The 18043-nt window shown below is 36.2% G+C and overlaps 1 long non-coding RNA gene across 1 annotated transcript; it reads right to left on the reverse strand.

Moving 5' to 3' along the window:
* Window positions 1-345: 345 nt before the first annotated feature.
* LOC113336872 lies at window positions 346-3290 on the reverse strand. The gene is made up of 3 exons (XR_003354039.1): window positions 1816-3290; window positions 1103-1171; window positions 346-573 (listed from the first exon to the last, which is right to left on the reverse strand). It is a non-coding gene; the product is annotated as an uncharacterized LOC113336872 (long non-coding RNA).
* Between the last annotated feature and the right edge of the window lie 14753 nt (window positions 3291-18043).

Here is an 18043-nt window from a genome sequence, read left to right on the forward strand (position 1 = left end):
CATCAAATGACTGTCTCACACAAATCATGTAAGATGTTACCAGGAGATTTTCACATGATCATCTTTTGACTTTCGTCAAGAATATAAGATGAACTTGGTTAAAGCGAAAGCTTACCAACACATATTTCGAGAAATATGTAAGCAAGTTAAACTCATGTCGAAATATCAAATGTGTATAATCGAAGTCTATATAGCTATACGACTTTTGTATCAAATAGGAGATAGAGTAGACAGACTTTTGAGTGATATATGAGTTCAAGTCTCCACATACCTTTTAGCAATAGTGTAGCGCCCCCAAAAGCTAGCAGCTGACTAATCCAAGAGATTAACTAGATAAAGAGGCACTAAGAATCTAAATCATTTACTTAAACATTCAATTAAAAAAAGTGTTACAAAACTTAACCCAAAAATTAACCCTTCTCAGAAATATATACAAGAATTCCTCTCAAATGATACATATACAATAATCATTTGGTTTGCAAATAGAATAAATAACATAATAAACATAGCAGAAGTTAACTAATTAACGGAGTCAACTCCTTGAAGCTTTCGTTGCGCAACTCTGATCTGCCTCTGAAATTGAAAGTGGGAAAGGGTGAGCACATCATTTCTAAAAGGGATGCCCAGCAGGAATAACATTCAACTTTAAAGAAATCATGAGCAAGATTTGTAAAACAATACATGTTTTCCCAAACAACAAAGTGACTAAGTCACTGGTAATACTCAAACATGTATATGGACAAACTCCTTCATCAAACAATGTATAATAATGATGCCGGGTTGTTCCACACCTAATAATATATTCATGCCGGGTTGTTCCACACGTAATACACATAAAATCTGAAAGTAAATAGGTATAAATGTGAAGGAGCGTATCACATATACCGCATGTGGAAATTCTCATTTCCCATAACAATTCATAGTGACAGCAAACATTATAAGTCCTTTCCAAATCGTGGAAAGATTCAAAGAATCAACAGAAAAATCGTAATGCAAACTAAACAGTGTATGGAATGAACAAACGAACAATGCATGAGTTGTTAAATACAAAATTTTATAAAAGGAACAACAATGGTTTCAAAAGAGTTAAATGTATTCCCACCTCTTTTGATGACAAGCCACGCCTACCTCGAGATCCACGATCAACTAATTTGTCCTTTGAAGTCGACCACTGTTAAATAAACTAATTGTTAATCACACAAGCACTCTAAGAATTTATCCAAAAGACATACAAGACTCATACTAGTCTAACTAATTGTTCTAAGCCAAATTATGATTCTACACCTTTTTATTATCCATCTTTAACATATCGGAGGTCTACTAATTCAATTAGGTAGATTCCATAGTCTATATCTAAGTCTTATGAATATCTACAACTTTGTAGAAGAAACCAAAAATCAATTCAGACCATAAGGGTCCTAAATATCAAACTAATAATACATGGTACTAAGCCCAAGTCCACTAATCTAGTCCATTACACAAGGCTTGGTCCAACTGGTCACTAACGATCAAACTGACGGTCAAGGTCAACTACAGTAAACGTCAGTCAACGTATTCAAGGTCAGGTCAATAGTCAAAGTCTAATTTGGTCAAATTAGTCAGTCTAGGTCATCATGAGTCAAGAAACGGATTAACTGAGTTTAACTTATTCAACTCAGTTAGTTAGCTGAGTCAGGAACACAAAATCAACACAAGGTCTAAACTATATTACAGCTTCAATTCCTACAACACATCCTTCTCATTTATCATTTCAACTTCAATTCATTCATTCAAAACAAACTTTGAATTTCATTTACAATTAATAACTCTTATTACCTGCAATTGCAGCTTTAAGCTTTTTACAGCAATCACTTAACTATAATCCTACAACTGCATCTCAATTACACCTTCCCTGCCTGTAACTTCAGATCACTACACCCTCACAAGTACTACAACCAACTACTGAAACATCTTAACTCAATTCTCAACCATTTCCAGAGTCAAGTACTTTACTAAATCCACACCACCTGCAACTTCTCACCAAATACCCTAACTCCATACACTGCCTTCACTTCCGTTTCTACCACCATCCACATTTCCAACTCCCAGTTCCAATTCCACACACACATACACTGGCTTAATCTCTATGGCACCTACAACAGTTCATACACCCATTTCAGTGACACCACAAACTCCATGAACTGCAACACCATCACCACCAACATTACTACACCTTGATCCTCTGATTCTTCCCAATACACACACATACACACAAAAGTGTATTTGCTAAAGATTCATCCATGCCTGCAACAGTTCTTACATTCATAGTCACCACCACAATTTACAATTACAGCTCCACTAATACTTCCATCTCCAATACCAGTTTTGCAATAACAAATACAACTACATTCTACAAATCATTTCACCAATATTTTCATTATATACCTCAATATTCATTACTTCATCCCAGCTAAACTCATTTCAATTCTAATATGATTAGCAATCTCATAAACTCAAACTGAAGTAAAAGTCAAACTATATTTACTGGGAACAAACAATTACCTCAAGATAAATCTTCTCAAGCAGTTGGACTTCAATTTCTCCTTCACTAGACTCAGTTCAGCAAAACACCTAAAGACTAAGAACAAACCCCCAATTCAATTCATCCAATACTAAAACCTCTCCATCATCACCATCAATTCTCAATTAATCCCCAATTCAATTCCCAAATCTTCTCTTCTCTTCTCTAATTCGAACCAAAACCAAATCTTCATATCAACAGAACCCATCTCCAAACGATCCTCTAAATCCTCACTTACATCTTCTTTATCAATAGTTGAGAACCCTAACCTTAATTTTACCATAACATCATCATCTTCTTCTCTACGACTTAAACAACTTCAGCAGCGTCAATAACTCCTTTAATTCACCAGCACACATATTACCCATCACTAATCAAACTCCAATTCGATTCTGTGAGAAACCCTAACTTATGAATTCTAAGTAATTCTTTAACTTCAAACTCTAATTCAGTTTAAGCCCATCTCTAATCATCCCTCTATAACCTCACTTTTATCTTCGAACTCATCTCAGAATCAAATCTCAGAAACCCCAAATTCTTCAACCGATATCCAAGAATCAATACTACTCTCATCTCTTCATCAATCATCAGCAACATCTTCTAATTCATCTGCTCTAACTCAACGATTGTCTCTCTCTCTCACACACAAACTCTCAAACTCGCAGAGGAAGAAGAATAGGGGAAGAAGGAGAGGAGAGAAGAAGAGAGAAGAAGAATAAAGAAGAAATAGAAAAGAATTGAGTTTATCTTCTCGGTGGGTGAAGATAAGGCCGACCAGGAAGTTTATGGAACACCCATAGAATTGATAAGGGAAGTCCTAGACTATCTAATGGAAAAAAGAGTATTTTGACCTTCCGATGATTCTTTCTTCTTCAGGTACCGAATGACACGTTCGAGTAGTCTATTTCGCATAACTTTTTGATATATATTCAAAAATACTAGTTTTATATCCCGATCGTTGTTAGATTAATTTCTATTAATTTACGTTCGTGTTAAACTAATCGAGTCATTAATGACCAAAACGTCCTTGACTAGTCTAACAACGTTGACGAGCTTGAGGGTCTTTACAAATAGATTAGACTAACAAATATATTTAGTTGTCCACCTAAATAATCTATTAATCAATCATAAGTATTCTTAATAGTAAACACAAACTATAATCATATGAAGAAATCAAAATAGATTCATATATTAAATCAAATCAAGTTTACAACTTAGAATTCATCCTCAATCAATAGGTGTTTAGATACTCATGGATGTAGAAGCATCCATGATATACATATGAGAAAAGTAAAGAGATAACGTTACGATTGATAATTGCTTTGTGTGTTATTTCTCCTCTCCAAGACTTACAATTTCGTGACCTAATGATGTGATATCATTTTACATAACCTAACACCTTTTTTATTGGTTTACATTGCTTGGCCTTCACGTATTGGGTTCGGTTCAAGAACCCTACCCGAAATAACGAATCCAAAAGTGCCCTTAGGCTTTCCAAGGTATTAATACGCGTTTTCCACTTGATAAGTTCGTGAACCCAGTCCGCGAACTTCAAATTCCAGCAGAATTTTTCGGAATTAAAGTATCAAACCCGTACGCGAACTTTACTGGCTTCGGTATTCAATAAAAACTTGTTTTGGCCACAACTTCTTCATCCGAACTCGGAATGACCTCATTCTTTTTATCTTTCAATTATCTTCAATATGATGATGATAAATCCTTAATTTGAATGAGTTAAGATCGGTCTTTGGCCCTTCTCTTGATTTTGAGCGTTTTGCTCTTTTTCGTTGCACTTCTTCCACTTCTCTTGGACTTGGGCACTTGGATACTTGGAATACTTATCTTTATAACTCTTTTCAGCACTTTGTAGCTCATTTTTGGATGATTCACCTATTAGAGGCAAATAAGAGAAAACAATGGTAATAATACGAATATATGCAAGAATAATAGCTAAAGCAAGTATGGAATGGACACTAAAATCATATGAATTATGCACTTATCAAATTTAGGTATAGGATGTCGTAGGCTCAACAAATTAATAAATATATTTCCCACTAATTAGTTGGTAATATAGCGGTAGTAAGAGATCGTTCCCACAGAGAGCTGTGTAATTGATATGTTATTTGATCAGCAAAATAAAGTAAATAACAAAGGGGGTTTGGTTTTAAGATAAATATAAAGACAATAAGAAGAAAGGGATGATCAAGGAATCCTTCGCCGTTACCAAGCATTAATAGGATTAGAATACTTATCTATTGTTCGTATAAGATACCGAAGCGCTCGCATATCAAGTTTTATCCAACTGAACCACCAAGTAGTAGTGCACTGAAGGTGTAACCCAATCGTAAGCCTTAAGTTATGTGAACTTAGGTTAATCCTATCAGTTAGACTCTTAGCGGAAGATTCACTTACTAGTGTTGTCTTCACACATGATTGATCCACATAATCCATCTTATAGGTCTCATGTTCTCTACTTGTGTAAGGGTTATTCAACAATTACACGGATATCCTAACCCTTTACTAGCAATAGAATGATCAAAAGATTAATCCAATTGTACACTTGAACAATATAGAAATCAATTATAAACCCTAGATATAGTGAAAACAAACGATGATGATAAAATCTCTCAATAGATTTGTATTAATAATAAAGCTTCACGCTTAGAACATTGAATTCATCCTTAATCGACAAAGGATTTAGCTACTCATATTACAAAGAAGATGAATAATGGTGGTTTTCCCCTAAAGGGGTAAACCCTATGCTTTTGATGTATAACTTGTGATATGGGATTCGATGATCCTCTTTTAAATAACCTAATACCTTTTAATAGGTTTACATTGCTTGGTCTCCAAGTATTTAGTTCGGTTAAGAAACCCGACCCGAAATAACGACCCCAAACGTGCCCTTAGGCCTTTCAAGGTGTTAATACACGTTTTCCACATGCTAAGTTCGCGAACCCAGTCCGCTAACTTCAAATTCCATCAGATATTTTCGGAATTAAAGTATGAAATCCGTCCGCGAACTTTATTGTCTTCGGTATTCAATAAAAGCTTGTTTAGGCCACAACTTCCTCATCCGAACTCGGAATGACCTCATTATTTTTGAATTATTTTTATCTTTAAATTCTCTTCAAGATGATGATGAGAACTCCTTAATTTGAATGATTTAAGATCGGTCTTTGGCCCTTCTCTTGATTTTGAGCGTTTTGCTCGTTTTCTTCGCACTTCTTCCACTTATCTTGGACTTGGGCACTTGGATACTTGGAATACTTATCTTCCTATCTCTTTTCAGCACTTTGTAGCTCCTTTTTGTATGATTCACCTATTGGAGACACATAAGAAAAAACGAGAGTAATAACACGAATACATGCAAGAATAATAGCTAAAACAAGTATGGAATGGACACTAAAATCATATGAATTATGCACTTATCAAATTCCCCCACACTTAGATTTTTATAGTCCTCGAGAAAACTAAATAAAACAAATCCTAAACACAACAACTCCATGTCGTGAGGATACGGTTACTCTTAGCATGAATAATAGGCATTTAAACCTCTAGGTGTCCCTAGTGGACGAGTTATAGTCTCGTGAGGGATTACAAGAGGTATACCCACAAAACCTACTCCAATCTCTCGCCTTGGAAGAACTACTAAGGATAGACACAAAGCAAAAAGCCAAATAATTAGCTTGCGTATGTTCTTTAGCTGCAAACACACACATTCCAATCATCATACACAAGCAATTACTTGGTGTGACATTCAACCTGATTGCAAAACTCTACTAAGATAGTCATCGTACTTGTTGCAACTTTTTTCAAAACACTCGCATACTGAAATCACATGGATAGATAAGAGAATGGAAATAGAAAAGTGAAATGTGCAAATTTGACTAAAGTGAAAGATGTTACCCACAATACTCGTATGAATGTCGTCAAAGGATCCTTATTTATAGCACAATAGTTGAGAGAAGCACCCATTTAACTAGACCACATGATTAGATACTCTAAGCGCATGTTCCTTTTCAGCAAGTACATGATAGTTGCCTTGGATCCTGCGTTCCATGCTTGCTTAGGCGACGGAGACAGTGACAACGTTTCACACATACTGTTATCAAAGTGTCAAGAACCTAATCAATAGTCTTTTCACTTGCTATATAATGATGATATGGTTTTTGTTTTCATCGACTATGATTAGTCCGCAATTCCAGACTTATCATTTATTAGTGTCGATAAATGAAGAGGAGCCTTATATAAATGTTTCTTTCTTTTTTTTTTTTTACTTTTTTTTTTTTTTGACTCACTCTTTATGAGTGAAAGACAATTGTCTTATAGGGATTTTATATACTCAACCAGTGATTACCTTGCTACAACATCCACGGCAGTATCAGGATCCCAACAAATCACTTTAGAGAAACATATAACTGCAAAAATAAAAAGAAAGTGATTCAATATTGATTATTGCGAGGATGACTCTTTCAAACGACTACCATAGCTTAGTTTCACATTCAATTATGAACGTATATATTTAAGGATTGAAATAAATGGAACTTAATCTATAGCTTGAAGAACTGTTTCAACCTTAAGAGGTTTAGAGTGTCATCCTAAATAGCTCATAATTAACTCCAAAAAGTGAAGTCTCAAGAATACAAGAAATCAAAGAGTAAAATTTTTTGTGTGTATATGCATAAAGTATGATACTAAATGCTCCCCCACACTTAAACTCAACATTGTCCTCAATGTTCAAAACCGAAAATTCTAAATTCTGACATAACAGCCCTGAAAAACTCGAAAACTGTACCAATGGGTAGGGAATTAGCAAAAACATTATAAATTAAAGTTGTTTGCATACGTATTTTATATAAGGTGTCAAAAGGGAATAGTGTTTCGGTAAATGGTCTGACTTTTATGGCCTCTGGAATGACTAACATGTAATCTGAAAAAGTTCTGGAAAAATACGGAAACTTAAATGTCCAGGTCTATCGCTCCAACTTAGCAGATTCCGAATTCGGATTTTATTTTTGTAAAAGAAAGGTATGTCTGTCATATTTAAAAGTTGGGGTCAACCACTCAAATCGGACTCCGTATGAAATCTGGAGAGTTGTTTTCGTGACAATTGCGCAGTCAGAATTTTATGACGAGAATTCGTCAAAACTTTCATTATAGATATAGGACTTTATAAAATCTAAGATGGGAATGTAATATATGATATGAAAAACTAAGAAAATTAAAAACAAAAGGGATAGATATACAAAACCGGTGGGTTGCCTCCCATTAAGCGCTTGGTTTAACGTCGTCAGCCCGACGTTATTGTTATTGTCCGTACACCAACAATCTGAAAATTTGATAGTCCTTCCAAATAAAAATATGCAATTCAAATAACATATTCACAAAACCATTAGCACAAAATATAAATATTGAAGCTATCACTTTGTTGAAGTTTCCCCCACACTTAGTCCTTTCTACACTCAGAAGTGGATAGAGAACATAGAATTTGGGAACTTCAAAAGGTTTCTCAGCTTGGTGAACCTGCACAATACTCGAATCAAACACATCAAGTGGTGGATACTTAGAAAAAAAATAATCCGTTAAAACTTTGGAAGCACATAACTCCAATCCTAAGTGAGGTATTTTCTTAAAAGTTGGGTTAAAAACTCTTTCGGAAACTATTTTAATAGGATGTAAAGTATAAATAGATATAGAATTATGCAAAGTATTAGACAAACCTTGTACCGGATCCTCATTAATTATCTCTAGTGAATTATTTACCTCAAGTATATCGTGGTCCTCTGTCGAACTATTATCTATCTTAATTGGGTCTTCCACGACTTCAATTAATTTGGTTTCATTCTCAATCTTAATCTCTTCAACAACCTCGTCATCGGAATTGGAATCCTCTCCTAAAACGTTTAGTTCATTGACGCAACTCCTAATTTCTTCGTTTGAGTACGTTACACCATTTATAAGAATAGATATGTCATACCCAATCTCCTCCTTTTGAATAGGTGAATGATCGTTATTATGATCCGGAGTTGGAATAATTGTATCATTGGTATAAGAACTTTCCAATGGTTGTTCATCTTCATCAGAATCTTCGTCAATCTCATCATCTTCCACATCCCAACGGTGTTGAAGTTCGGTTCGTATGGCTCTTTCAATTTCTTGAAGAGTCTCTTCCGATGCTCCAGTTTCTTCCAGGTGATTGTATCGCGCATATAGTTTTCTAATGTTAACACACCTAATCCGTATCTTTTCTTTTGGAAAGAGTGAAGGAAAAGCAAGATAAAGAGGAGTGGGTGTTGATTCAGTATCATAACTCCATCTTGTCTGCACATTACTAGAAAACGATTGATCAGAAGCATAAATATCCTTCCATCCTTGTGATTGTTCACTTACATGCCCGTCATAAGGTTGTTGACATGTATGAGAATATCCATAAGGTTCTGTGGAATATTGATCATGGCCAAAAGATTGGTTTTGATTATACCCATAGGATGGCTGGTAGTTATCATATGAATGAGATTGAAAACCATATTGATTACCACTTTTGTATGTGTAATCTTGTGCTCCGTACATGTTATTTCCGTAAGGAAACATGATGATTCACAAGAGTAAAAGAGAAAATAGAACAAGAACAAAAACAAGCTAAATAAATAACAAATCAATTAGCAACTGCTCCCTGGCAGCGGTGCCAAAATTTGTATGTGCTGTCGTAGGCACAAAAAATTAATAAATGTATTTCCCACTAATTAACTGGTAATATAGCGGTAGTAAGAGATCGATCCCACAGAGAGCTTGGTAACGGCGAAGGATTCCTTGATCATCCCTTTCTTCTTATTGTTTTATATTTATTTTACAACCAAAACCCCCCTTTGTTATTTACTTTATCTTGCTGATCAAATAACCTAACAATTACACAGATCTCTGTGGGAACGATCTCTTACTACCGATATATTACCAGTTAATTAGTGAGAAATATATTTATTAATTTGTTGTGCATATGACATCCCATACACTCGACGAGTTCTTCTTCTTCTTCTTCTCCTTCTTATCCTTGTTCAACGTCGTTGCTTTCTTGACATTGGCAGAAGTGCTCTCTTTGATGGTTGCACTTGAAGAGTCTGGTTGAACATGATTCTTAGGCTTGACAGGCTTTTCTTCTTTACAAGCAATATGATTATTTTTGACATCGGTGGAAGCCTATGGTTGAGAAGAATTTGTAGCTTTAACAAATTTATCTCATTGTTATCGTTGGAAGCACTTGATTCCTTGTATCCCAATCCTCGTGTATCATTATGATATTTTCATGCTTATAACAATGAGGATAAATTGTTTGTGCTATCATTGGACTTTTTCAAGTACAAAATTTCTTCTTCCAGCGTCTTGATTTTATTAAGAGAACAAGTTAGATCAGCCTCAAGGCGTTTTTCTCGTGGGATATATTCATCTTCTTTCTCTTCAAAACTCTTTTGTTGAGAATTAACCCTTGTTTCAGATTCAGCAAGTTTCTTTTCCGACAAAAAAAGATCTCTTCGAAGATTTTCACATTATAATTTGTTAGAATTTATTTTGTTTGTACGATCTTTAAGAAGAGAATAATTTATGCGGTAACCAATATAATATCCTTGAAAAACCCTCTTCAGTTTCTTGTTCTCACCACAAAGAGGAGTCATAAAACCAAGAAAATCCGAAGTTTTCAGTTTTTCATTTTTCAAAGGATCCAGTAGTTTAGAGTATTCTGAGATATCCTCTTCTACATCTCGTTCAAAATCTGAGTCATCAACATCAGAAATTTCATCCAAACTTTCTTGTAGACAAATTTTCCAGTTGTCATCAGTTTCTACATCATCAACGGGATTAAATTTTCTAGTAGATTCTCTCGAGATGATTTCATGAAGGTTTTCAGATATTGACTGGTAGATGCCATCATCAAGTGTTAATTCAAAACTCTTGATACCGTGCTTTACGTCAATTGAATCATTCTCAGGTTCTATAAAAACCATTTTTAGATTCCAGTCTTATAGGTTGTATCGTACCAAACACAAATTATTAGATCTTTTCGTGTTTTCCTACTCTGATACCAATTGAAAATACGAGGGTACCAAATACACCACAATCTTTTTGTTTTCAACCTATAAGTCCTCTTACCAAGTGTGATCGTCTATGGACAAAGTCGAGAAAATACAAAAACTTCGGTATTCACACTTTGTGTGATCGTCTATGGATACGAGACCGAGAGAATACGACAACCAAAGTGTGATTACTTGATAATAGGTTCAGACTTAACCAAACTCTATAAAATCACTATCAAGTAATGCGGAGTTAACGTAAAGTGAAATTTACTTTAATTATAATAAAACTTTTATAATGCGGAAAGATAAAGTAAATGGGACAACAAGATTTTTTTAACGAGGAAACTGCAAATGCTGAAAAACCCCGGAACCTAGTCCATAATTAAATACTCTCAGAATTAAACCGCTATACAAAATCAAACCAACTTCGTATAGTTGAGACCAAGCAACTACCCCTAGTTCACTTAGTTTTCTCAGTATCCCTGCGATGGTACAATTCCTTTGGATCGTATTCCAAACATCAAAGGGACAACGAGTCTGTTTGGTAACAACTCTATTGATTCTTTTTAAGATGAAGATATCTCAAGTCATACGCAAAGGCTCTTCTGTTTAATCTAATAAACTCTCTTGCCTGGTTAGATCAATCTGTCCAATAATTACAAAAGTTGTTAAGTTTAGATTCGCAATCAATCAGTATAGGTCTCAAAGAGAAACTATAAAACGATGACGATCTCCCGCAACTAATCAATCGAATAAATCTGATTCTAGTTGGATCCCGGCAGATCAATGTTTGTGCACACAATAAGATAGGAAAACTAATAAGAAATCTTCTTTGTCTTCAAATCTTCTTTAATCTTAAAAATAACCTGCACAACACCACTTGAATATCTTGTGATCAATCATACACAGAACGGAGTTTGTTAACAATAAATTATGACAAGATGTCTTTAGATCTAACAATAGTTCTAAAGATCTTGTCGATACTTCGATCTAGTTTGAGTGAATCTTATATCAGAAGAGAAGATTCTCAAGAATAAACAAACTAGGTGCAATCAAAGTTTCAACAACCGTTAGTCAATCAAATCAATCGAAAACTAATTACACTGCAATTATCTAGTTTCCCACCAACGGTACTCGTAGAGCTTCTTGATCCACAGAAGTCTTTAAACGAGCGGTCGTAAGAGATTTCATCTAATTAGGATACTTTCCTCTCCGAATAGACGGTTGTACCAGAAACAACAAGAAATGAAGTTTTCCTGTCTCTTGGGATAGTTTGCTAGAAATGAAAACTTAGGTAATTATAGACCAAGTACATCAAGGAATTTCCAAAACCGAAAATATTCTCAAGATTTTCAATGAATGGCAAAATTCGGTTTTCATAATTCCTATAAAAGCTTGTCCAATATTTCTGAAATATCTCAATAGAAAATCTCCAATTAGTAAATGCACATTACTAATTTTTATTCTCTAGAGATATGCATTTAATTTCTGGTAAGTAAAGCACATAAAACCAAAAACCTTAGTTAAAATATTCTCAATTTATTTCGGAACAGGATCTCTTTGAGTACTAAGGAATATCTTTGAACAATAAATGATAGAGTTATTGTACGTGTTTAAAGTATATTGACATATTTTTCACTATAAATACTTATTTCATATTCACATGGATTTACATTCTTGGAATCGGTCATACCACACTTCCAAATAAGTTTAGAATTGGTTTCCCTGTATTCCAAGACAACTATGTGATTGATCAAATACCAAATCACATACATGGGTTCAATCGGTTCTACCAATTACTAGGATCGATTACACCTCAATATGGAAATACTTGTGATCAGTCACACAAGTTACCAGGACCGTTTACACCAGTTACCAGGATCAATTCCATCTACAGATGATAATTCTTGTGATCGGTCACACTAGTTACCAGGACCGGTTACACCAATTACAAGTATCGTTCATTCAACACATGGTGATTACTTAGGTCGGTTATACTAATTAATAAAAACCATTCATACCAAATCATAAGTCAGGCATTGTGATTAGTTATACTAAGATACATAACATAGTTACAATCGGTTCTAGCATCTCACACATATTGGTCATCCAAATATTTGAAATGAATAGACGGACCGATAAACCTAATGATTTTCCTTTTGATTCATAAAAACAAGTTCATGAATGTACTTCCTTTAAACGAATGTAAAACATTGTTTCCTAGGATGATCTTCACCATAACCCATTCACATAATCATAACAGTATATAAAAGATTATGTCGATGCCATATCTATGAAGTTCAAAAGATAAGCGTTATACTTCGTAGTATAATTTCCTAATACTATGATCATACTATTATGATCATGTCACATCACTAGAGTATTATACAATACGTACAGTATATACAGCTTCGCAGTTATGTTTTCAATATAGAGCGACTTGAAAGATACCTTAGGAATGAAACAGTTCAAGTCAATATTACTAACCTCAAGAGGAAGGATGATGCCGTCGTTGTAGTTCACTACTTCTTCACATTCTTTAGGTCTTCGGAGCAATACTTATATGTCTCAACATTCCTAGACTTTGTAGTCTAACCTAAATGAAGTTGACACTAGTATTTACTCAAGAGACTTTAGATGAGTTTTGACACACTAAAATATGACAACCAAACTTGACATACCAACGCTTGGTGAGTTCAACCGAGCTATGCTCTAACAATTTTGACTGGGATTTCATCAAATGAGCTTTCACCAAACTGTGCTTCCGGACAATCTTTATAGATTACATCATGTTATGCATTTCAACAGTAACCTACTCGGTCAACATCAACGGATCGACGCATGGATACATCACCCCAATGAGAGAAATAAGGCAAGGTAATCCCCTGTCTTTCTATTTTTCATTATCTGTGTGAAAATCCTCTCAACAAACTTGGAAAATCTAGGAACCCCCTCCCAAAAAAAAATGGAAGGTCTCCGCCTTTCCCAAAAAACTCCACAAATCTTGCATCTCATGTGCGTGGATGACTTAATGTATAAAGCAACCGCAGAAGGCACTAATCAACTCAAGCTTTTACTCCAAGCTTATAGCGCCTCCGCATATCAACATATCAACACCAAAAAATTAACAATAATTAATACATCACCTAAAACTCGACTACATCAGGTGGACGATCTTTAACAAATTTTCGGCATGCCAACAACATCAACCCCACCCATCTAAACACACATTTGCTCCCCTTCTCCATAGCCTAGCGGGAAAAGTGAAAGGATGGATGAAAAAAATTCTTAACCCAGACAAGAAGATGTGCGATCGTTTGTAACCCCCCCACCCCCACCTCCCCCCCCCCCTCACCCCAACTTACTTTGGACACCACCATGTCCACCAAAAGCACAGCTTTTCTTGTGGAAAACACTAAACGAGGGACTACCAACCATTCACATACTAAACTGCATCCACCTTACCAACTAAAATTATGTCCCAATACAATTTTGATCCTGAAACTTCCACTCCCATCCTTATACATTTCCAGATAACCACATATTCTTGGAACCTCCTACTTCCACGTATATCCACTCCCTAAAATGCCCACCAAAAACTACCCACCTATATAAACCCTCAAACAACAATAACCTAACTCCTTCAAACAAAAACCCATGATGAAGTCATCACAAATTCCCGCCTTCTTCTATGGTCCCTATGGCCACAAGCAACCAAATACATCATGCATAATTCAATTTGTTACCAAACTTCAACAAAAATATACATGGGATCAACACAACCTCCCACTGGTCCTACCTGGAATGCAACCGTCTACAAACCCTACATGCAGGTTCTTAAATTCAACTATAATATTACTGGAATGGATCAAACCCCACTTGGATTGGATTAAAATCAACACAGATAAGGCAGCAAGAGGACACCTAAGATTAAAATCACAATTTTAGCGATTTCCCAGCCTCTGGGTATAATTACCACACTCATAGTAGAAACCTGGGCCATGCATATTGCTTCAAATATGGCAACAGAAAGAAGGTGTCCAAAGGTGCAATTCGAAACGGACTCAGAAAATCTCCGGGGATTTCTAACCTCGAACACCGAACCACCTTGGTACTTGATCAATATGATCACCGAAATCAAGCTTAGGTTGACCGAAATCCCCAGTTGCACCATAAATCATGGATATTGGGAAGGAAATCAAGCAGCAGATGGCTTAGCAAATCTAGCAGCAGACGACATCTTACGAGGAAATCGTTCAAAAACAATTTAAGATCATAAAATACCCCCATGTATTGGTCCTATTATAATGGCAGACTCTATGGGTACTGTTAGAGCACTGCTCGGTCGAACTAGCATGCGTTGCTATCTCAAGCATGTTTGTCAATATTAGTGATCAAAACTATAAGTTTTGATTTCTAGCCTATTTAAATATGTCTCAGACTAGGACATAGATAGTGTAGTTGAGCTTAGATTTCACAGAGTTCATCATTTGAAGACGAAGAACTACTAAGGGGAGCTTGTGGAACTTCTTCGACAAAAGGTATGTGGAGAATTGAACTCGTCTATCACTTGGAAAGTCTATTTCTACTATCTCCTATATTGAGACATAAGTCGTGTTACGATATAGTTTTCTCTATACATATTTAAGATTTCGAGCTGAGTATATCTCGCTTACATATTTCTCGAAATATGTGTTGGTAAGCTTTCACTTCGGTTGAAAGATATTAGCTTGGTTGAATCAGGTTTTTCATCTAACGGTGATTATTGAATGCTTTGTTACGAAGGTAACTTGAATTGCAAACCTTGATTTGAAAACTATATAAAGGAGAACTCTAGCAACTGGGAAACCTAATCCCCACACCTCCTGTGTGTTACTAGTTGTATAAATAGATTCGATTCTCCTTTAACCTTAGGTTTCTTCTCGAGACCCTGTAGGTTAACGACTTAAAGAATTCATTGGGATTGTGAAGCCAGACCCAACTATTATCTTTTTAGTTGCGTGATATGATCTTGTTGTTTCTATCGTGTTGAGTACAATTGAAATAATTGGCTCGAGATTTTAAATCTCCGATAGGCAAGATAGAAAAGCAATCATAAACACCTTTGTCTCATCGTTTGTGATCCCACAATAACTTGTTTCGTCAGTCGATTAAGTTTATTGTGAGGTGATTGATAATACTAGGTTGTTCTTCGGGAATATAAGTCATGTTTATCAATTGATTCATGTTCACCTTGATTTATCAACAGACGGAAAAAAAACTTTGGGATATTTATGTGGTGGAAAGATTTATTCAATCCAATAGACTTTTCTGTATGAGACAGATTTATCTATCAAGTCTTCGACTTTGTGTCGTAGCAACTCTTGGTTGTGGGTGAGATCAACTAAGGGAATCAAATACGTAGTATCCTGCTAGATCAGAGACGTAAGGAGTGCAACTGTACCTTGAATCAGTGTGAGATTGATTAGGGTTCAACTACAGTCCAGTCTGAAGTTAATTGGTAGTAGGTGAAAAAGCGGGGGTCTAACAACCACACCCAATATTTCGATTAGCAATCTATATGGACTAACTCCAATATACTTTTAAGAGAATCAACTAGACAGTCATACTCAATCTTAATAAAAGTATATCAAAGAGTTATATCTCACTTTCTCGATTCAATACTTACTCAAGCAAATAGAAATCTGCGAGTCTAATTAAATACAAGAGAAATCACTTGAACGGTACCAAAGACCAATGTTCAAGGATCAATCAATTTCAATCAACAACCAAAGGTTGGTGTTTTTGGTGGTTTTTAGTTTATGGCGAAAATTGTAAAAGTCTATCTACCTGACCGACATCGGAAGTAATATACCTTGATATGTCTATATTCCGCAAGGAATTTGAAGAATATATTAAAATCTGATGACTGCCTATGCCGCTCTTCATATTGTATTGAAACTCAAGCTCCTAGATGAATTGTTCACTAGTATAGAGCCTAATGAGTATTTAAGCTCCTAGTTGCATTATTCACTAATGAAATTGAGCCTTTTAAAAGTGTTGAGTGCCTAAGCCTCTTCGCTCATATATGTATTGAGAAATTCAATATATTTATGTACATAAAATTTAATCAGAATGGTGCATGTAGCAACAATCCCAAATATTCTATAAATTTTATCTTGCACCAGCATTATTCACTAATGCATAGCCTGCCTAGTGTTTTCCTATGCTATATTCCCCAGACGAACTCTCAATATTGGCATGACATGACGATTAATATTCACTCTCAACGGAGTAGCATGAATCTCCCGAAGTGTCAGTATTTAGACCTGCATGAAAACACCCACATAGGCTACACCACTCTCTGACAAAGAGATCAGCGCGTTCGCACACCTTTTAACTAAAAGTTGGCGCGATCGAACGAAAATATGGACTGTTCACATCAGTCTCAAAAAATAATCACGGCCACACGATTTGGCCGCGCGATTTAACAAACTTAGACTACTCCTAGAAGAACTAGGCAATCACCATAGTGGCCACCGGCGGGCCCGTGCCCTAGTCCATCGAGTCCCACTCTCCCCAGCCACACGTGCTCCGAACATCAACCTAAATTGGGTGTTCGAGCTATTCGAAAGAAAGCTCCAACGATCTAAGACCGTTAAAAAGGGTCTTAAATACATCATTATCGTACAACTTTGCCAGCCTTGTTGGACGACCGAGATCTTCCCTGGAATGATCAAAGAGGCGCCGGCATACACATTGGCGGCCCAACTTTCCCTTTCCCGATCGATTTGCCCGCGGCAAGCCTATAGGGCGCTAAATCGATTGCCCAAACTCGAGCAAACGCGTTGTGAGAAAAACCTTAATTTGGGTCGCGACGATACACAGCTGTCGCGGATCGATCATGACCGTCCAACTTAGCCGGACTAGTTAGACGGCTTGGATCGCATCTCGAGCAACCAAAGAAGTTCCAACATGTTCACCTTTGGCCCAACTTCTCCCTTGGTCGATCGACCTCACCATGGCAAAACCAGAGCATACCAAATCGTTTTCCCAAAGTAGCTTAACGCGCTGCTTTGAAAACCCTAAAATTGCATTTGCGGCAACGCCCTACTGTCGCAAATCAATCGCAACCATCCATCTTCGTCGGCCTAGTTGAGCGGCTTAGATTCAATCTCAGGCTCCCCGAAGATGTCAGTGTGATCACCGTTGACCCACCTCTATACATGCCCAACTGGCCTGTTCGAACAAGGGATCGATGTCCCAGAATGCACGCTCAAATAGGAGTTGGTTGTGCAGCTTCAAACCCTAAAAAAATAATCAGCGACAGCGTTCAACTGCCGGAAATCATCTTGTCCGACCAACTTTGCTAGCTTGGTCGGACGGTTTAGATCAAATTCTAGAAGGCCAGGAGGATGACGCCATGATCACCGAT

This window comes from Papaver somniferum, unplaced genomic scaffold (genome assembly GCF_003573695.1).
Source record: "Papaver somniferum cultivar HN1 unplaced genomic scaffold, ASM357369v1 unplaced-scaffold_154, whole genome shotgun sequence".
Lineage (NCBI taxonomy): Eukaryota > Viridiplantae > Streptophyta > Magnoliopsida > Ranunculales > Papaveraceae > Papaver > Papaver somniferum.